Raw genomic sequence first — 22,140 nt, forward strand, 5'->3', positions numbered from 1 at the left:
ACAGCCTGCCACCGGAGGTGGTTCAAGCGCCTTCATTGAACACCTTCAAGATGAAACTGGATGCTTATCTTTCTGGGATCCTATGACCCCAGCTGACTTCCTGCCCTTTGGGCAGGGGGCTGGACTCGATGATCTTCCGAGGTCCCTTCCAGCCCTAATGTCTATGAAAATCTATGAAATCTATGAAATTGTCAGCAGCAGGGGGTGGGGGCAAGCACTGACCAGTGGTCTGCAACTATCTGCAGACACTGCCAGCAGTGGCCACCAGCAGTGATCAGCTACCAGCTACAGATGCCGTGTTGGCAGTGAGGGAGCTGGGGTGGCGAGCAGCAACGGGCTGCAGGTGCTGCTGGCACCATTGGTGGTTTCCAGCCTCAGGGGATGCACATTAGGCCTGTGCAAAGTGGCTAGTATTTGCTTCAGACTAGGATTCGGGTGATTTGGGGGGCAGTGATTCGATTCGGTGATTCAAATCACTGTCCCAGTTTGATTTGGCTGAATCAGATTTGGAAATTCAGCTACTGCCAAAAATCAGCTGAATCTCTGAATCACCCAGGCCCATCCCCCACCCGCTCTCTCAGCCCTGGCAATGTGCCCTGCCTAGCCCAGCTCCTGCACTTTAAGGAAAAAAAAAAAAGCCCACACTCACTGGCTGCTGCTCAGTAAGGGGTGATCCCCACTGCCCCCCCACTCACCCATGCTTCATGAGGGGCTCTGCATGAGCCCCCTGATCCCCCCCCCACTGTCCCAGCCCCCCATGACTGCCCCGCCCACCCTAGCTCTAACTCTAAGAAAAACAAAAATAAAAAAAGTCCCAACTCACCAGTGCCTGCCCAGCATGGGGGGCAATTCCCACTGTTCCCCATTGCTCTGTGCTGCATTGGGAACTCTGTACAAACCCCCTGAAGCCCAAAGGCTGCTGCAGGAACTGGTGAGCAGCCATGGGGAGGATGGGGAAGCAGGCAGAGGGTCAGGGGGCTTGTTGCAGAGCCCCTCCATGCAGCGTGGGGAAGCTGGGATCACTGCCCCACCAGGCAGCATGCAGTGAGTAGGAGCTTTTATTTTTATTTTTTTTAAAAGGGCCACAAGCTGGGCCAGGCAGGGCAGCCATGGTGGGGCTGGGACAGCGGGGGGGTGGAAATTGGGGGCCTCATGGCAGAGCTTCCCAAGCAGCATGGGGCAGTGGGTGGCAGCAGGGATTGCCCCACCACCCAGCAGCACCTGATGAGTTCAGGCTTTTTTTTTTTTTTTTTTAAAGCACCGGGAGCTGGGGCAGGCGGGGCAGCCATGCTGGGGCTGGGGGAGCAGGCAGGGGTCAGGGGGCTGGAAGGGTGGGGGAGCAGGCAGGAGATGCAGCCTGGCAGGGGTCCCCCCCATGGTCCCCTCCCCCGTTCTCCAGCCTTCCCTCCTCTGGCCCCTACTTACCAGCTCTGAGTCCAGCTTCAGCTTCCTGCTGCAATGGGCAGGGACTGCCCGAGTTGTCCAAGCTCTCCGAATCTTTTCCGAATTGATTCAGGAAGTTTTGAATTGATTTGGACCTTTATTAGTCCCCCTGATTTGATTCATATTTGGAGATTCAGCCACCAAATCAGGCTGAATCTCCTCTGAATTGAATCAGCACCTGAAGTATCACACAGCCCTTGTGCATGTGCACCTGCGTGCACCCGCTACGTATCATCAATGGGAATAGACATATGTACACATAAATCCAAATATAGGAACCCCTGAAAAAACATTGCAGGGAATGTTTCTGTTATCTCACCCTGAAGGTGGACAGGGAGGGGACATCTTCACACTTAAAGTAGATTAAACAGCAATTGGAGACAATATTGAGGACAGACATCATTATTATCCATTCCTCCAAACATCCCCAATGCACTTACCTCCACATATGGCTCCAACAGCATCAGCCTTCCCATAATCCTGTGTAATGTGATATAGCCCCACAGGCTGTTTGAGATACAAGATTGAAATGAAAGTATTTGGCAACATGGAAGGGCAAATGGAATTTCACCCCAAAACATTCTACTCTCAAGGAGAGAATGAGGAGAAAAAAAAAAACAAAAAACTCAACCCCTCCCCCAAAATAACCCAAAACAAAAAACAAAAAAACCCCACCATGAGTTTACTAACAACAAAATTCACTAAACACTAGAAAGAGAAGGGTGCACCCTCAAGTGCACCAGGCTGCAGCTCCTTCACCTCCAGCTCCAGAACCTCCTCCTGAGGTTCTGGTTGAACTTCACCCCCCCACCATTTGTTTTTGGTCACCCCATCCATGGCCCCACCAAGTCCCAGGACCTCCTGGTCAACCTCCATATGGCCCTGGCCAGGTGGGCCCTGTACTTGACCAGGGAGGAGGCTCTGGCCAGGAAGGTACTTGGAGACTGCAGTGCTCAGTGTTCCCCTCCAGAGAACTTATTTTCACATTTTGAACCTTTGACCCCCACATCATTCCTACCCTCTTTTTCCTTAGTTGTCTCAAAAAAATAAAAATAAAAATTAGTTGCATCTTTCAACCTTTGGCCCCACACAGTGGGGACTATTATTTAACTAGATGGGCCCTAAGGCCCATGATCACTGGAAGATACAAATAGACAGGAGCTTCTGAGGCCCATCCACTTAGTGTCTGGGGACACTACCCCTTGTGCCAGCTGGACTGCTGAGGCAGCCCTAACTTGGAGAGGCCCCTGCATCCTCTACCCACTGCAGCAGTCTGACAGTGGGGGCTGCTGCCTGGCTGTGACCTGCTACCACCTGTGAAAGCATCTGCTGCCTTGCACCTGCAGCCCCAAGGCTGCACCTTTGCCAGAAGCAGATGGGGTGCCCCCACTCTGCCATCTGGGCAGCTATTGCCCAAAGATGTGCTCTTTATAGTGGCCAGTTTTGAACTGTCAATGCATGTCCTCTTGGCCTCAAATGACCAAGAGGTCAGCCACCCCATCTGCCCTCCAGCTGGGTCCCCAGTGCTGGCCCTAGACAAGCTTCTCTGCATGGGTCTCAACACCTCTCACTGTAACGGGGGGGCCTTCTCAGGGCAGATTTAACCATGGCCCGCCCACATTCTCTTCTGCCATGCCTTCATGTAATTAAGCAGGAGGCTGACCATTTCCTGCCCCAATGCCAGGGAGTGATATCTGTGGCTCCATTCCTCCCCTACACCACAGCCCAAGCCTCTCAGATGGCATCCTGATGTTATTATAATCACCAGCCCCCACATTGGGCCCCAGAATCCTTCTAATTGAACCCCACCTGGATTCCTCCCCTCAGGCAGTCTATTCCACCTTCATACCAGGCAGCATAGACTGAACTGCTTCTCCTTCAGGTGTGGTTCTCCCCCCCACAGGACCTTTGGCTCACTAGCCCTGGCCCACCTCCAGGCCAGCCAGAACCCCAGGCACACAGCTTTTGGGCATTCCTCATGGTGGGCCCCTGGCCCTTTGACCCTTCCAGTCCTGGCCCCAGCATTGACCAGTCAGGGTAAATTCAGACAGGCATGAGTATATGGCCTCACTTTCTCCATGGGGTCCACCCTCCATAGATTCATAGATGTTAGGGTCGGAAGGGACCTCAATAGATCATCGAGTCCGACCCCCTGCATAAGCAGGAAAGAGTGCTGGGTCTAGATGACCCCAGCTAGATACTCACCTAACCTCTTCTTGAAGACCCCCAGGGTAGGGGAGAGCACCACCTCCCTTGGGAGCCCGTTCCAGACCTTGGCCACTCGAACTGTGAAGAAGTTCTTCCTAATATCCAATCTAAATCTGCTCTCTGCTAGCTTGTGGCCATTGTTTCTTGTAACCCCCGGGGGCGCCTTGGTGAATAAATACTCACCAATTCCCTTCTGTGCCCCCGTGATGAACTTAAAGGCAGCCACAAGGTCGCCTCTCAACCTTCTCTTGCGGAGGCTGAAAAGGTCCAGTTTCTCTAGTCTCTCCTCGTAGGGCTTGGTCTACAGGCCCTTGACCATACGAGTTGCCCTTCTCTGGACCCTCTCCAGGTTATCTGCATCCTTCTTGAAGTGTGGCACCCAGAATTGCACGCAGTACTCCAACTGCGGTCTGACCAGCGCCCTATAGAGGGGAAGTATCACCTCCCTGGACCTATTCGTCATGCATCTGCTGATACACGATAAAGTGCCATTGGCTTTTCTGATGGCTTCATCACACTGCCGGCTCATGTTCATCTTGGAGTCCACTAGGACTCCAGCCCTCCAAACAAAGGGGCAACCCACCCAGTTGTGGGGGCTAGGGGTTAAGGTGCCCCAACCCACCTTTCACCAGGGTGGTAACTGGCCTGGCATTTTCTGGGGGCTCCCACACCACTAGGAGCCCCACCAGGCCACCCACTCCCAGCAGGGTGCAGTTTTAGGTCATGCCCAGGATCAGCAGCCTTCTTACCATCCCCTACAGCTCCTCCCTTACACCTCCAGATGATACCAGCAACCCTCCAGCCAGGCAATCTTGTTTCCTGGCCTCCAGCAGCAGAGCTGCCCTGTTTATATGGGCAGCCCTAGGTTCAAAATGGCTGCCCTCATCAGGCACCTGGCAGCTGCCAGCTCCAGGCCTGTAAAGTGGCAGGCACAAACAGTGCCCTGCCACACTCACCAGCAGAGATCCTAGTGTTCTCTGTTTATGTATTTCACATTCTGTGATAAGAAACACAAATTCTCTCATTAAAATACCCAAAATAGTGTTCTTCTGCTATTAAAATTAAATGTCACTATATATAAGGAGGGCAATGTTTTATTGATATATTTACAAATGTAAAGCAATTTGGAGTGGTGAGTTGGGGGAGTTTGTGGGTGCATGTAGGATTTGTGGGGGTGAGGTTTGGGGAGGTATGGGGCTTGTGTGGGGCTTTGTGGGTGACAGGTTTGTCAGTGTTGTGGGTGGATTGTGGAGGAACTTTGGGTGTGGGGGGCTGTATGGGTGGGGCTACATAGGAGGGGTGGGTCCCCTGCCTCAACACGGGGAAGCCCCAACCTGCACAGCACATGGACTGCCCCCCTGCAGAGCCCACATCTTCCTCTGCAGGGCTCATATGCACCCCCACAGGGCCCATGTACACCTTCCACAGGGCTCTAGCCCTTCTGCAGGATCCCAGCACCCCTGCAGGGCCCACAGCCCCTGCCCATAGGGCCCCAACCCCCCTGCAGGGCCCAAAGCCCCTCCCTGCAGGGCCCTAGCCTCCTCCTGCAGAGTCCCAGCCCCCCTGTGGAGTCTACAACCCCTCCCCATGGGGCCCCAACCCACCCCCCCCAGCAAGGCCCACAGTGCAACCTGAAAGCAGCCATGGATGTGGGGCACTCAGGGCCCACTGTAGCCAGAGCCCCCAGCAGTATGGCATGACCTTGATCACCTCAAAGCCGGCACCACTTGTGCTGCCTGTCATGGGACTGGCCTGGCTTTTTGCAGTGCCGTGTGGGGCCATGTGGCTTCAGGCAGCACCAGGGCCTCTCAGGCTGTCACCTAGGGGCCAGCACCACTTGTGGGGACTATGTGTCATGCCAGACAGGGTCTTGCCTCCACAGGCCCTGCGCACTGCTGGACTGGGCTGGATTCCATGGAAGAAGGACTTGGCCCAGCATGACACACAGTCCCCATGAGCAGGGTCAGCCCCCACCGCTGGAGGCCCATGGCTGCTGCTGCTGTGGGAGGGCTGTGGACCTGTGGGGGGGTGCTGTGGGCCCTACAGGGGACCCATGCCTCCTGATCAGTCCCCCCATCCCCACACAACCCCTACACATGCACAGCCCCCCTTGTCCCTACTTACCAGGGACAGCACCCAGGTCAGCCTTGCACCACTCCTGCTTGCCCCAGCACATGAACACAGCATGCTAGGGCAGCAGGAGGCACCATAGACATGTTCTGGATGAATGCCAGAGCATCTCTTGAGGTCTGAGCCCCAGCTTGCCTCAGGGCACAGTGGGGAACTGTGCTCTGAGCTGCTTTTCTCAACAGTGTTTTTATTTGATTCCTGGAAATCCAGGTATCAAATGTTGAGCCTGCGCTGAAAATATACAGTGCAGGAAACATTTTTTTTTTCTCAGCATGCCTCTTGTGGCGTCTCAAACTGGTTTGAGATTCCACAAGAGGCATGTGTGCTCGTCTGGATGCACCCATGAGGTTCAATAAGGACAAGTGCAAAGTCCTGCACTTAGGATGGAATGGTCCCATGTACTGATACAGGCTGTGGGGACCAACTGTCTAAGCAGCAGCTCTGCAGAAAAGGACCTGAGTGTTACAGTGAACAATAAGCTGAATATGAGCTAGCAGTGTGCCCTACTTACCAAGAAGGCTAGCAGCAAGTAGAGCTGCATTAGTAGAAGCACTGCCAGCAGGTCATGGGAAGTGATTCTTCCTGTCTACTCAGCGCTGGTGAGGCCACATCTGAAGTACTGTGTTCAGTTTTGGGCCCTCCACTACAGAAAGGATGTGGACAAATTCAAGAGAGTCCAGCAGATGGCAACAAAAATAGTTTGGGGTCTGAGACATATGACTTCAGGAGAGACTGAGGGAACAGGGCTTATTTCATCTGGAGTAGAGAAGATTGGGAGGGGCTTTAAGAGCAGCTTTCAACTATCTGAAGGGTGGTTCCAAAGAAGATGGAGCTAGACTGTTCTCAGTGGTGGCAGATGACAGAACAAGGAACAATGATCTCAAGATGCAGCAAGGGAAGTTTAAGTTAAACAGTAGGCAAAGCTTTCTCACTTAGGAGGATAGTAAAGCTGCAACAGGCTGCCCAGAGAGGTTGTGGCATCTCCACCCTTGGAGGTTTTTAAGACCTGGCTAGACAAAACCTTGGCTGGGATGATCCATTTGGGGATGCTCCTGCTTTGAACAAGATGTTAGACTAGATGACCTCCTGACATCCCTTCTAATCCTAATTTTCAATTATTCTGTGATTCTAGATATGCTGACACTCATTGGTTGTAGGTGCCATGCTGACTGGCTATATGTTCCTGAAGGAGCTTCTGGACTGTTGCCATAATGTCTTTTGTGTGTAAAGGCAAAGCAAAGGTGAGTGGCAGAGTGTAGCCCTACAATGTCTTTCATTTCTTTGAACTATGAACGTGCATAAGGGGGACTGTTCTTATCTCCCTTATTATTTTGGTAGTTTTATTTTAGATTTATAATTCTCAAACAGGGTGCCACTGCACCCTGGAGTGTTTGAAATCCTTTTAAGGGTGCCACATTGTGCCTTGAAATATTAGCACTGTTGACTTTTTTCCAAGGGGTGCCTTCAGTCTAAAAAGGTTGAAAACTACTGTCTTAGAGAATGGCTCAGCATTTTCACAATTCTCTGTATGTGCTAAGAAAAAAGACACAAAGAACATTGAAAATACTGATGCAACACTATTCTGCCATCTAAGGCTAGGCATAGACATTCAAAAAGTCCAAGGTGGAATTGATCTAAGTTATGCAGTTTTCTGTAAGTGGCATAGTTTGGTTCAGTAGCAAACAGAACACACACTCATTCTTTGGTTGAGGGCGTGGAATCTTAGACTGGGTTTCACCTTTTTTAAACGAATCTACATGTCCAAAGCTGCTGTTCTGTTATGAGTATAGACTGGTTTTGTGTGCCAAATTTCTGTTCTGTTATGGGTATAGACTGGTTTCCAATCATTTATATTGGTAAAAGTGTAATATCTGTACCTGACCTAAAAAAACCTGCCAAGTTTTCCAAGTCAATCATTGTGTGTCATTGCCTTTTCCCTCTATCTTTTTGTACTTCCCAGGTGATCTAGCAGTAGCAGCATGTGAAATTTTAGTTCATTTTAACATTTCAACCCTTATAACAATCCTACCAAAAATGTGCAAGATCTGAAAGCAAAGGGAGCAAAAGCAGAAAAGAAGAAAGAACATGAAAAGTAAAAAGAAACCAAGTCTGAAAGACATGTTGATGCTTATACATGAATGGTGTATAAATTGAGGACAGAGATTTTCATTTGCATTCAAAATAAATTAGAAGCCAAGTCAAACTCTTTTTCTAAAAAGAAAAAGGCCGATACAGGCATATTTTTTGTTTGGGTGAAAGAATTTTTACAAAATGTTGTGTGGACAGAAATGTAGATATTACTTTAGAAAAAAGCCAAGACCAGTATTGTAGCTTAGCCTAGTAAAGTTGAAAAGGAACAAAATATTAGAAATTATACAGAACTGGTGTAGGGCATGTGCACAAAGAAGATAAGGCATTCGTAAGAACATCAAAAAAAGAAACACGTTACAGATACAATGGATGTATTATAACTAAAAATGTTTCCTGCATACTTAAGCAGGTAATACAGGAAAGCACAATTGCTTGTTGTGGTGGACTGCAGTTACACTACTTTTAAACAAAGAGAAGTCTTTCATTGATCCTAGATATTAAAAGTCTTAAATATTTTCAAAACATTAAGAGAAATATAGAATAAAAGATCTAAAATTATTGAGTATTTAAAAAATGCAAATATGAAGAATAAGTTACAGTATAATAATTAAATGCATTGATAAACTAAATACATAACACAAAGGAAAAAGATGACCGTTTTAAAGATGATTCTACTTTTGTTTTGATAAAAGCAGTTCATGATAGCAATCTTGTGGTCTAGGGTTGGTTACATGAAACTCTAGACAAAAATAGAGAGATTTCATGAATGCCATTGACTGTCACAATATGTTAAGGAATTTTGGACTACTAATTTTTTTGTTTTTGCAATTTAATATATTTTTATTAGATAGATTTAGATGGCTGCAATTAGAGAAAGAAGGTAGAAGATGCTACAAATAATTAAAAACAGTGGAGCTGAACATTCATACTTGTTATCAACTGAAAGTTTATGTAATTTTTTTATAGAAAATTTATGGGGAGGAAATGTTTGGTAAGTAATATTGTAACATTTATTATCAGTTGTTTGTAATTTTCTGAAATGTAAACCCTTCAGCCTGGAATTATCCATCATTAATCTCTCTATTTGGGGGAAGGGGTTGTTTTATTTGATAGCTCTTGTAATTTTTAATGTGCATCTAAAAAAACCCCAATCAAGAAGAATCTTTAATGCTAAAAAGACTAAGGAAAGAAATGAAACTGAAAAACTGAAATTAGCTTCTCAATGAAAAAACTGGGCTATTAAAAATATTTCAAAATATTTCAAAATAGCACCTATTTTTGGTGTATTATTTTGGGGGCAATTAGTTTGTCATACTTTGTAACGTATCAAGCTAGGAGATGGACAAGCAGAAAACCTCTATCAGTGATCCTTTGAAAATATTGACATGATTGGTGCCAACCACTGAACTCTCAGTCTGTGTTTTAATACCTAACCAAGTGGTCTGATTTTTTGAGATGCAGGCACCCATCAATTCCCAGAGAATCAAATGGCAGCCTCTATTTCCCCACCAGACTTAAAAGTCAGGGCAGACAAATAGTTCTACCGAGAAAACCAGGTGAGGTGGAGAAGAAGCTTACCACAGTGCAACTCAATGGGCACATCTATACAAGACATTTTCTACAGAGTAGACTAATTAGCTCCTCTGGAAACATCTTGCATCTACACGTGCAGCCCCATTAGGCCACAGAAAACAAATTAACTACACAGCAGAGTAGCACTTACAAGTACTATTCTGCTGCGAAGTTTCTTACTCTGCAGCACCGTATATGTAGATGCTGACACAGCTGACTGGGGTATGACGGCTGACGTGGCTAGCCCCACAATGGAGCACCCTCATGCCCCAGCCAGCTCCTCCACAACTGGGTCAAAGCAACCCCGGCCTGGGTCCCCTTTTAACCAGAGCTTCTTCAACCTGACTCAATGTACTATGGTCCCAGGTACACATATCAACACAGCGCCTGGGAGCAATAAACTCTGATGAGGTATGTGCCGGAGTTTATTTCTGGACACCAGTATTACATATAGATGTGTCCAATCTGACGTAACTGTTTTTTCTATTTACTCTTTACCCCCAGTAAGTGACATTAAACTGTAGTAATTTACCCCAGATGAAACAAACAGTAAATCACTGCAGTTTAGCTTTACTTAGCGCAGCTTACAAGCAGGCAGACAAAACAATTACACCAAATCAGTTGACTTGACCCTCAAATATTAAGTCTCCCTGCCCCCACTCTTTACAATAGAGTAATTGTATATCTGTCCTGGTTTCATTGCTGTAAAGATTTGTAGATTCTCCCCTGCGGAGTTCTTAAGGTGCACACAGAAGACAAAAGGTTTGATCCAAAACTCATTTATCTGGAATGGAAGACTCCAACTAATTTTGGTGGGATCTGGATCAAGAATAAAGTCTATGTAGTACAGCAGAGTGGTATCTGCCCAGAGTTTCACATTACAGAATGATGAGAGTTTGAGGAGGGGGGGAGTAAAGTTTATCTTCTTTTTAAAAAATAAACAAGCAAGGAAAGCCATACCCTCCCAGAAGCACTCCAGACCAAAAAGCAAACAAAAAGATAATTTTTGCCTTCCACTGCTAACTTAGACTAACTTGTCATTTATCTCTTAATAGTGTATTTTGATGGAGTGAGTACAAAATGAGAACAGTAGTTATATAAAATTTCATAATACAATACGTATTTTCCAATGCAAGCATATGCCTTCCCCCTAGGATTTTTTTTCTGAAATTCAATAAAATGTATATTTTTGGCAGAAAAATGTAGATATGTATTTTTCAATTTTTGGACTTTGAAGACATTTGCCCCTGAAATGTACCCCCATATTTTGCTCAGAGAAATATGACTTTAAATTCATAACATGATCTGAAAGTTCATTTTTCAAGTATTTCCATTCCTCTGTGCAAGTAGTTTTCAAGCCACTGTTATAAAATAGCTTACATATAACGGAGCTATTTTAATTTACCTCCCCCCCCCATCTATGCCACTCACCCTCCCTAAAGCCAGCTCATATGTATAGAATATAGGGGTATTCTGTAGATCTGTCATTTATTCCTCTGTTAATCTACTTTTCAACAAAAAAAATTGGGGGATCATATTAGATATTATTCTGACAGATAACATGTTGATATCTGCAGGGTAAAAGGGCTATATGTTTAGCTCTGGTTGACACAGAAGAAGAGGAAAGGGAAGTACCTTTATGACATCACTCTATTCCTCCAATCCTGAGGTCAGAGAAAGGCCAAACAGGCCTTTAGTGGGACTGTAAGTTGTCTCTGTGGTAGCCAGAAAAATTTGTCTCATAGACAATGCTAGCCAGGGTGGTGTTCACTTCAGTTTTACACTAGTCTTGTGTTACCAGGGGCTTGATCCTCCCACCTGCACCTCATTGCCAAGCATGGCTAAAAGCCCCTTCTGGGTCCTTAAATGGTCTCTAGACCAGGGGTCAGCAGAGTGCCAACCCCCCCCCCACCCCCCAACCTTGGCTTAAGATACTAGTGTGCCAGGGGCAGACAGCGGGGGAGTTGCAAGGGCCCTGATCTTTGTTGTGGCAATGCAGTCCCAGCCCCTTCCCCACCATCTGCCCTGAGGCACACATGCCAAGCAAAATGCCTTCTCATACCACGCTCTGGCACCTGTGCCAGGAGTTGCCTACTAGGGCTATGTGAAGCTTCAGTCACTGATTCGATTCAGTGGAGATTCGGCCTGATTTGGTGGCTGAATTTGTGAATCCTAATCAAATCGGGAGACTCTTTAATCTCTCTGAATCGAATCAGAACCCTCTTAATCGAATCAGAGAGATTCAGAAAGATTCAACGATTTGGACATAGACACAGCTTTAAATGGTTTTTCTCCAACCTCAAGATACCAGGTGATTCATGAATGCTGCGATGCTGGGGCGGATGGAGCATCCCACAGGAGCGTGGGAGGCTCCCAGCATGCTCGGCAAAAGCACTTCTGGTCCACTTCTGAGTCCATTGGGGAGCACACAGGGCACCACCCCCCCCATATCCCCTGGCTCAGCAACTGGTGCCTCCTAAGTTTTGGAGGGGGTCACCCAGGTTCCCCCTGCAGCCAATCGCCAAGCTGGGGAGGAACGGGGGGGCCCACTTCCTGGCAAACCTGGAAGTGGATAGGAAGTACAGTAAAAGCCGCATTAACCAGCACTTCATTAACCAGCATGCTCTACTAACTGACATGCCAGTTGACACCAGTCGATGCAGCAAAAGGGAAACTGGAAGTGGAAATTCCAGTTTTGTTGAATCCCACAGCCCGGGGAAAAGCAGCCTGCACGAAGCCCCCCTCCCGGCACACTTACACCAGGGGAGGGGTGGGGATGGGCAGCACAGTTAATTTGAGATGTGGACATGCCAGACGCAGTGGGAGGGGCATCTTTGCCCAGCCAAGTACATTTGGTTATCTGGCACCCCCCATTTCCCATGGGTGCTGGATAACGGAGCTTTTGCCTTATTTCTAGTCCACTTCTGGGTTTGCCGCTGAGCATGTGGGACGCTTCATCTACCCCACCACCACAGTATTCATGAGCCATGCCTGGTACCTTGAGATATGTAGAAAAAACATTTAAAGCTGTGTCTATGGCTAAATCGCTGATTCTCTGAATCAGCATCAAATCTTCAGATTTGGATTTGGCTGAATCAAATTGGGGACAGTGATCCAAATCAATTAATCGAATCAGTGTCCCCAACTCGGGCCGAATCTGAATCTGAATTAAATATAGCCCATTTCACACACCCCTATTGCCTACCCCTGCTCTAGACCCTATCACATTTCATCAAACAATCTGCATCAAAAAATCTGCATGAACCACCAAACAGGACATATGCTCAAAGAAGTCTGAAGTCCTAAATTTTGATTAAATTCCTTTACTGGGAAAAAATCTTCCTATGTGTATGCACCTCTGAATGTGTTAATAAATGTCCTTGGTATCTTCTACTTTGATAACTGTACTGTAAGCAGCAGGATGCCAGTCTGAAATAAAGTAATTTATTTTCACTGTAAATTAATTCAATGTATAAATTGTACAAGTGCTTCTCTTCAGTTAATTAGTTAAAAGGAAACAGGGGCACTTTGCCAGTTTTTGTCAGATATGATGAAAGAGTGTGAACAAATACGATCAGTCAACTAGCATATTCTCAAATATGTTTGACAAACTCTATGTAAAGATGTTATGAACTGGATTCTTTTCTGGACCAAATCACACTTGGTGCAAGTCAAAGAAGTGTGGCTGCCAAGGATATGATTCAGACCTGAAATAAACATCAGGAAGTCAGATCAGCTCTCCATGATCCATATTACAGGTTGATATGGGTATCTCGGCTCTGTAAAATGACTCAATAGATAAAGGTGGTGGGATAAACTTCCCAGAAAGTGAAAGGATTATAACCATACTAGAAATAACACTTATTGATTTCAATATTTTTCAATTAAGAATCACATTATAGAGATTTAGATAAGGTTTTCACCTACTGTAAAAATACTGTCTAGTAAAACAATGAAAAGGTCAAAGGTTACATATCTTTAATCTACTATTTTTCTGCAGTATTGTAGTTCATTCAAGATCACTCTTTCTTCATCTAAACTATTCACATATCCCCAGAACCCCAGCTAATCTTTGAGTAAGTTTGTCACGGAGCCAATTTTACCTTGCAAATGCTTTCTTTTATAAGATTAATTTAGGAATATTGAACACTTCTAGCTCTAACTTTTCCAACTCATAATTAATTTGAAGTAATTGAAAGGACCACACACTGTGGCTGAAATGCAGGTTGGAAGTTGGGAGGGAAGGAGTTTAAATGATCACTTTTTCCTCTTTCAGATCCCTTCCCCCCACCTACCTCTCACTCTCATCCCCACTAGGTGTCTTGTCATCTTTTGTAAATTACTAATGATCACCTAGATATTTAAGATTGTTGTATTTCATTACTACTGCCCTTGCCCTGGAGAGTCTTTCATAAATTTACCCAGGAGATTATCAAAGGTAATTTGTAAAAAGTTTTCTACCTGAAGCCAGATAATAACATATGTATTGAAATGCTATTTTTTTTTCATGTTTCTTCACTGTTACTCTTTCTAACTTTCAGAATTTGTAGGTTGAGGGAATAGCTAAAGGGCTTGTAAATGATCCAAACAGCCAAACTATGATGACAAACCAGGTAAAAAAATGGAAGAGGAATTCAAGCTGAAAAGGCGGTTTCCTACAGGAAATGGCCAGTGATTGAAAGAAAGCTAAAATCGCTTCAATTTCCCTTCCACTCTATTTTATTTATTTGTGAATAGCAAATGTTCCTAAGAAGGATAATTAATAAAACACTTAATTTTTATTGTATGACTATTAAGTCTCTGCCAAAATAAACCACCCCCACAGACTGATAAAATTTCCCATCAGTTTATTAATGATGCAACTTGAGAAAGGAAGTAGAAAATCAGAGAAAGCAAAAAACTATGGGGTGTGTGTAGGTAAGGGGACATTGTTGGCTACAGATACAATGCCTTGGCAGATATAACCTATATAAATGTATTTTAAGTCACTTCAAAAGCATCCATGTGAAAGCATAAGAATGAGGGCAATTTTAATATTTTGACCCCTATACTCATTGATCATGGTGTGGGTAGGGAGATATGAGTCAATTTTTCCATGAAAACAAAATCAGTATATGGATTTGCTACATCCCAGGTGAGCATCATTATAAGTTGGTGTAGAACTGAGACATCATCCAAAAGTGATCATGAGAGGTTATCTTTGAACAATCAGTGTTCCCAAAAGATGAAATGCAAGTGGATTTAGTATAAGAAGCTGAGAGAATGGAAATTGAAATAGTGTGCTTGTAGTGAGTGGAGCTGCTGTCACCAACTATAGAGGTGGTAAGTGAGGGTTACACTTTGCAGCACTGTGGGCACATCTGCACATTCATATTAATGTGACACAATAAACTCCAGCGCATATCACACTGGAGTTTATTGCTACAGAACACTGCACTTACATATGCACTCAGGACCACAGCATGTTAAGCTGGGCTGGAGCAGCCCTGGCTGGCAGGGGGCTCAGGAGGTCAGCCTAACAGACCAAGGCTGTTCTGACCCAGCTCAATATGCTGTGGAAGAGCTGGCTGGGGCACAAGGGTGCTCCAGCACAAGGCTAGCCAGTGGGCAGCCCCTACACTGAAGCAACTTTGTACCCCAACCAGCCCCATCAGCATCTATACATGTGGTGCTATGAAGTAAAAAACTCCACATCAGGATAGTACATGTATTTACAAGCACTACCCTGCTGCAGAGTTTATTAGTTTACTCCAACCTAATAGCTCTGCATGTGTAGGTGCCAAAACATTTACTGCTAACTAGGAATCTCCACAGTAAACGTCTACTGTAGATGAACCCTGTGTGTGCTATTGTTGCCCTAATCACAAAGGAAAAACTTACATCCATATGTGGTTCACCCCCTACTGTGCCAAAGTGCAGGCAACTGGGAATCTCTGTCTTTCTGTTTTGTTAAGCTTCATTCCAACATCTTGAGTGACTATTCATGTGTGCCTGTTTAAAATTCACTCATGTATGAAAGCTTAAAATTTGCTTTCCGAAAGCATTCTTATGAATCTGAATCATTCAATTGTTCTAGGAAAGCAGGCAGAAATGGTTAAGGGGTATTCATTTTTGGTGGTAATTTACCAGCTGCAATATGTATTATCACTCTTGCATGTTTCCAGAGCCACTTCAACATCTGTGAAGAAAGAAAAAAATGAGACAGAAAAGAAAGACTATAATGAACGCTGTTCATCTAGAAGTTCTGTCCGTTTAGAGATGTCTTTCTACAACTCTGTGATCTATTGGATTAGTATTTCACTATAATTAGACAAGTGAGTAGTATCTGGAGAGTAGTGCCAATGGAAGCTGTACCAATTGACGACTGAAACAAAAAAAGATGTTACCCATTATTCCACTTAATCAGAGTGACATTATTGGTATAAGTAAATTAGCAATCTGGGGGGGTTTAATTTATTTTGGAATGTCATGGTACCCAAAGATTTTTACTGCATCTAACTGAATTAAATTTCTTGGCACAAGTAATGTTTTAAAATGTTTCTCTATTTTTAATGTAGTTAGATTAGATAATAACTTTTTGTTAGTTATCCTATAATGCCTGATTGCATGAACTAGATACTTAAAACAGATGCAATGGTCAGGGAAAAGTATTTGTCCCTCTCTTGCTCCACCTGCCAAAAAATAGAGATTTGGCTGATTACCAATAGAGCAAATGCCACTATGAATACCCGGGGGAAGTGGTGGCAGGGAGAAGTGAGAAACCATATCACATTGCATTGGGTCAGAGGCGGCCATGTCAGGGGCCACTCAGGGAAAAAGATGCCAGTCTGGGTCAGGAAGAAGGAGTAGAATCCAGGTACTAGCCAGGTCAGGAAGCCAGGAGGTCAGTCCAAGAGAAGGATCTAGGAACAGGTTCAGTCAGGAAGCCACAGTATCAGGAAGAGTGCAGTCAGGGAGTAAGCTAGGTCAAAGAGCTGGGAGATCAAGCTGAGAGCAGATTCAGAACTCAAGCCAGAGAAAACATCAAGGCAATCTAGAATCAGATTGAGTCCTGTTACCCAGCCCCTTCCTGTTCTAAATCAGGGGTTTATATGGAGGAAGTGTAGAGTCAGCTGGCCCAGCCAGCCACTCCAAAGCCAGTGAGTGGGCAGAGGGCTAAGTCCTGCTGGTGGCTTCAAAACAGCCTTGTCCAACCTAGATAACCAGTTGTAGGGTGGCAGGTTGGGATGAGTGGCTGTGCTGGTCAGTTTGAGGCAGCAGTCTGGCAGATAGTCAAATCAATTCTAACTAGTAATATGGGACAGGCAAAGAGGGATTAAAAGTATGTCTAAAACAGAGAGTTTAAATGTGATTGGCTGTTAAACTAGAAGGGGTGTTGGTTACTATATTGGTATCCCTGATTTCCCACAAATATAAATTCTGTGGTTTGACAGCAAAATCATATAAATGATTAACACTTGTTTACTTATAGATCAGTATTGTCCATAACACAGTATCATATTTTCAACAAGAACTCCCATCGAAGCAATCAAATTATGAAAGGGAAGTATATGTTGCCATCAATATTTTGAAACTGAATGTAAAATTTTAATTACCAGTACCTTATACTACCAATTAAATCATGCAGAGTAATGTTACAATAATGCTACAAAAGGAACATTAAAATAATCACTTGTTCAAAGTAAAGGTCACACCTTAATATTATTTTGGCATTTACCAGACCAATTTCAATTACTGAGCCTGATTTTCCACTGCCTGGCACCCCACATGATCATTTTACAAGTATACATATGCGGGTTTTAAAGGGATACTGCTGCAGACTCTCCACTCATTGATACTGGTGCCAGTATTCTACCTCTTGTTTGTGTGCACTTTGTTCAGAACCAACAAGCACCCTAAACACACCAAGAAAGCTGTAATATACAGCCAGACCCTCCGATACCACTGAATTTGCACTGAGGAAAACGTCCATGATCGTAACCTCACAAATCTCAAAAGGGCTTTCACCCAACAAGAACGCTCCTCCAGAGACATAGATCACACTCTTGAAAGAGCCACCCGGATACTACATGAAGGATTGCTGCAGTACAGAAGGAAAAGCCCCATGAATCGCACACCACTGGTTATGACATACCATGCCTCCCTGGAATCTATATGAAAAATCCTCAAGCAATTGCAACCCATACTAGAAGAAGACCTAATTCTTAAAGAGATCTTCCCAGAGCCACTGATCCTAGACATTTAACAAGCACTGAACCTCACCAACCTCATCACCAGAAGCAAACTTCCTACAGCCCAAAACACACTGAATGGATCCATGCCATGGCAAGAAATGTAAAACCTGCCAAGATATCTGTCACAGGGTGCTAAGCTGAGCCTGCTCCTTTAAGGTCAGAAGCAGCCTAGCTAGAGAGCCCTGTCAGCAAGGCAGTGCTCCACAGCTGCAGGTTGCCTGGAAAGCAGGCTAATGAGGAAATTAGCTGTCACCTGCACACAGTTAACTGACCGGGAGCAGGCAGGGCCCTGGGTACATATAAGCCCCAGGGCTAGAGCTGGCAGGGGTTAGTTCTCAGGCACCCAACAGGGGAAGCAGCTCCTGCACAAAAGACCTAGTTGAGGATGTTTGGTTGTCTGATATGCTGCCTGCAAGATTAACAGGGCTCCCAGAGCTCATAAGGTACCTGGGGCTAGGAGGCACACAATACTAAGGGAGAATTGGCCTTCTTTAAGGGGCAAAGTGTGGCCTCCATTGTTATTGTTATGTTGTAGCCCAGGGGCTTGTGCTTGTGTTGTCATTTGTATCAGTGGACCAGCTTGAGGCTAATAGGGCTGGAGGAGGCCTCATTGGAGCAAACTATTGTGTAGAGCCCCAGTGCCAGGGGAGGACAGCAACAGGAGCCGCAGAGCCCAGTGCCAGAGGGGCACAGTAACAGGGGACAGGGGCCCAGTGACAACAGGAGGCCAAGTTAGGCCAAGACCTCATCAGAGGGACAATATTTATATACCACCTGCAAGTCATGGCGTTTGGTAAAGGGGAAGTTTTGGAGCCACCCATCTAGCCCATAATGATTAAAATGTCCTGTGAGCCACTGGCTTGGAGCGGGACCCAGCAAGGGATCCAAGAATATGTAGGGTCTACTGGGGTTCAACAAGACTGTGACCATGCAGAAACTTGTAGGCAGCCTCCCTATTTATTATCTTGACCAACAAAACATGGCAGGTGAGATTAAAAGGTGCCCGCAGGACAAAGCTGGCACAGTCATGGAGCCCTAGGGGCATCACGGCCATCCCTGGGGACCCCACACCATGACAATATCTCCACCACCCTCACAATTACTACACCCCACCACAGAACCATCAACATTCCTGGATCTTACAGCTGCACTCAGGCATGGCTGTGAACTCAGAATGATGGGGCAGGTGGAGCAGCACATGGGAGCGGGAGGGGGAGAGGGGTTTGCAGCCAGCCAGGATTGGGGTTAGGGTTTCAGCCTCCCCACTGCTGGCCAGAGTGCCTGGCTAGCTGCAACCCTCCCTGCCCCACCACCGCTCCCATATGCCGCTCCACCAGCCTCACCAGTCTGAGTTCACCAGCCATCCCTGCCTGCACCTCTGGAAATGTTATATATCTCATCCAGTGCATGAAATGCCTTGATGGAAAATATGTAAGATAAACCAAACAACAACTACAAACCAAAATGAATGCACACCAGACATCCAAAGACAAGAATACCCAGTTACCTGCAGGGGCACATTTCTCACAAGAAAACAACTCTCTCTCCAATCTCTCAGTTCTAATCCTCAAAGGGAATTTATAAAACTCCATTCACAGATGACCCTATGAACTTTACTTTATCAACCAACTGGATACAAAAAATCATGGACTAAATACAGACATTGGATTTATGACACATTATAACTTGCCTAACATCTGACTGCCCAGTAAACCTCTCTACTATTTACCAGATATATTCATTCCACTCCCCACCCCACCTGCCTGTCACCCATTGACTACCTCAATTTACATTTTCACTGACTAACTTTCTTGCATGCATACTGGCTTCCGTCTTCTTTACTATTCCATCCAGGAAGAGCACAGACCAACTACAAATGCTTCCTCAGCCTGATGAAGAGTATTTGTACACGCAAGCTTGCAAAGAAGAATTGTTCCAGCTATTTGAGCTGGTCTAATAAAAGTTATCAGATTTATCCAAAGAACCTTGTCTATGTCCTTAGACCACCATGGCTACAACCTATACCCCTGAATCATTGTACACAACTTTATATGCAAGTTTCACCAAGATTTTCCCTTAAAAATTTTGCACACCTCTGTATCTCCTGGTTTGACTAGAAAGTAGATTCTGTGGCTGCCAAGTTTTCCCAGTATGTCCTGTTCACATCCTGGAGGTTTCACAAAATTCCTGATATAAAATAAGCAGCCTAATGAGGCTTAAATGATTATCTGAACCTTTGTAGGCTATTTATACTGATCCTCCAAAATGTTGTGATTTGGCAATTGATAACACTACAATGAAGGTATTATCATGAAATTGTATTATTTTATACAACGTAACTATTACCTTTGAGCCCTAGTGATCACGCAAAGAAGCTATTTATTTTCCTATTTTCCAGTGGTCCAGGTTAAAATACAAAGTTCTCTCAGAACCAGCTTGTTTGTATTCCCTCCCACTACCACCCTCATTATCCTTCTGGAAATGTAAGTAGATCACTGTGCTTTCTGCTGTAGTTATACTTGAGTTTCATACTTTCATACTGTCTATGAACTATTTTTTAATTATCTAGCAATGGCATCTGAGAAGCAATATGAAGCTCTATAGTAGGATAAGCAGGTATATTATTGCAGAAGGAATTTGAGATCACCGGCATAAAAGAAAAACAATATAAGATAAAAAGGCTTGACTGAAATAAAATAACTAATATTAATTTTGAAAAGAAATAAAGGATTTAAATGAGACATATGCTCGTATTCAGCATGTTCTGTTTAAAAAGTAATAAAATATTTGTGATAAAACACAACTACCAAAACCCTACTGGGATGTATTTCTTTAAAAACTATGAAAAAGGAAGCTGTGCAATAGAAATTAGAATACAAAGTATTAAAGAGAGAAGATGAAGCCAAGCAACAATGTTCTAAAACCTCATTAGGAAAGTAAAACTGACAGAGTAGAAGATTGTTCTGGAAGTGAATAGAGGTGATAAAAGATTATTTAAATATACAAAATGGAAGAGATCAATGAAAAAAACAATTGGACCATGAAGAGATTGTGATAGAAATCTCCACCACTTCAAACAGAGGAACAAGATGCAGAAGCAAAATTAAATTCGTTCTTGTATGCAGTATACACTAGGAAAATTAAAAGTAAAATACAAGAAATGTAAAACAATTTTCAAAGACTGAAGACAAAGGTCTGTGATAGTCACTAGCAGTCAGAATTCCCTTCCTCAATAATCACAAAAGACTGACAATGTAGATGGGATTTACACACTAAATTGCTCAGAAATCAGAAAACATCATAGCTCCACTAAAAATTAACATGTCCTTAGTGGGGTGGGGAGAGGAGACACTGGGTGTGTCTACATAAGATCTTAAGGTGCCATAGCATCCGTTGGCAAAAACCGTGATGCCACGGCTGCATCACCATAGCAATGAACTCCCTTGCTATAGTGCATTGCTACAGCAACATAACGGCCAAAAACAACCATGCGCTAATGGCACAGAGCACTATAGGCTGTTATTGCACCATCTTTTAGTACTTCCAAAAGCAAGTACTAAATGATAGTGCAGTAACAATAGTGCCATACAGCCATGTGTAGACATGCCCACTGAGGAACTAGGTTTAAACCAGTACAGGTCACAGTCATTATCTCTGAATAATTGTTGTAATATTTTCATATAAAGAAGCCCAGTTTCCTAAATAAAGAGTTGAATCCCTACAAACTGTGAGATATGCAACAATACATCCCAGGTAAGTACTAAGGGGCCCATTGGGCATCAGAAAGCTGGGGAGGGGGGTGCACCAAAGGCACCATTCAGAGGGCTCAAGTGCCTCTATACTAATGCTAGAAGCATGGGGAATAAGCAGGAAGAACTCACACTTCTGCTTGCAGACAATAACTTTGATTTAGTGGGCCTAACGGAAATCTGGTGGGACTCTACCCATGACTGGGCAGTACACATTGAGGGTTACAGGTTGTTCAGAAGGGACAGAGAAGGGAGGAAACAGGGTGGTGTTGCTCTCTATGTAAAGGAGCATTATACATCCACCCTAATCAAAATGAGATCAGAGGAGGAGAAAGTCGAGGCATTGTGGGTTAGGACACGTAGAGGTCAAGGGGAAAGGGACTTGGCAGTGGGGGTCTGCTACAGACCACCACACCAAGAGGAAAAGCTAGACTTGGAATTCTTGAGGCAGCTGTCAGAGGCCATACAGTCTAGGGACATGGTTGTCATGGGGGACATAAACTACCCTGACATCTGCTGGGAGGCACAGTCTGCCAAATCCACCGTTCAAGTAGGTTCTTAACCTGCATGCAGGACCTTCACCTAATGCAGGAGGTATGCAGTCCCACTAGGGAATGCCTTACTGGACGTGGTATTGGCTACGGGAGATGACCTGGTAGGGGAGCTGCAGATTCATGGTCACTTTGGAGATAGCGACCACCATCAATCAAATT

Source organism: Alligator mississippiensis, chromosome 2 (assembly GCF_030867095.1).
Source record: "Alligator mississippiensis isolate rAllMis1 chromosome 2, rAllMis1, whole genome shotgun sequence".
Taxonomy (NCBI): Eukaryota; Metazoa; Chordata; order Crocodylia; family Alligatoridae; genus Alligator; species Alligator mississippiensis.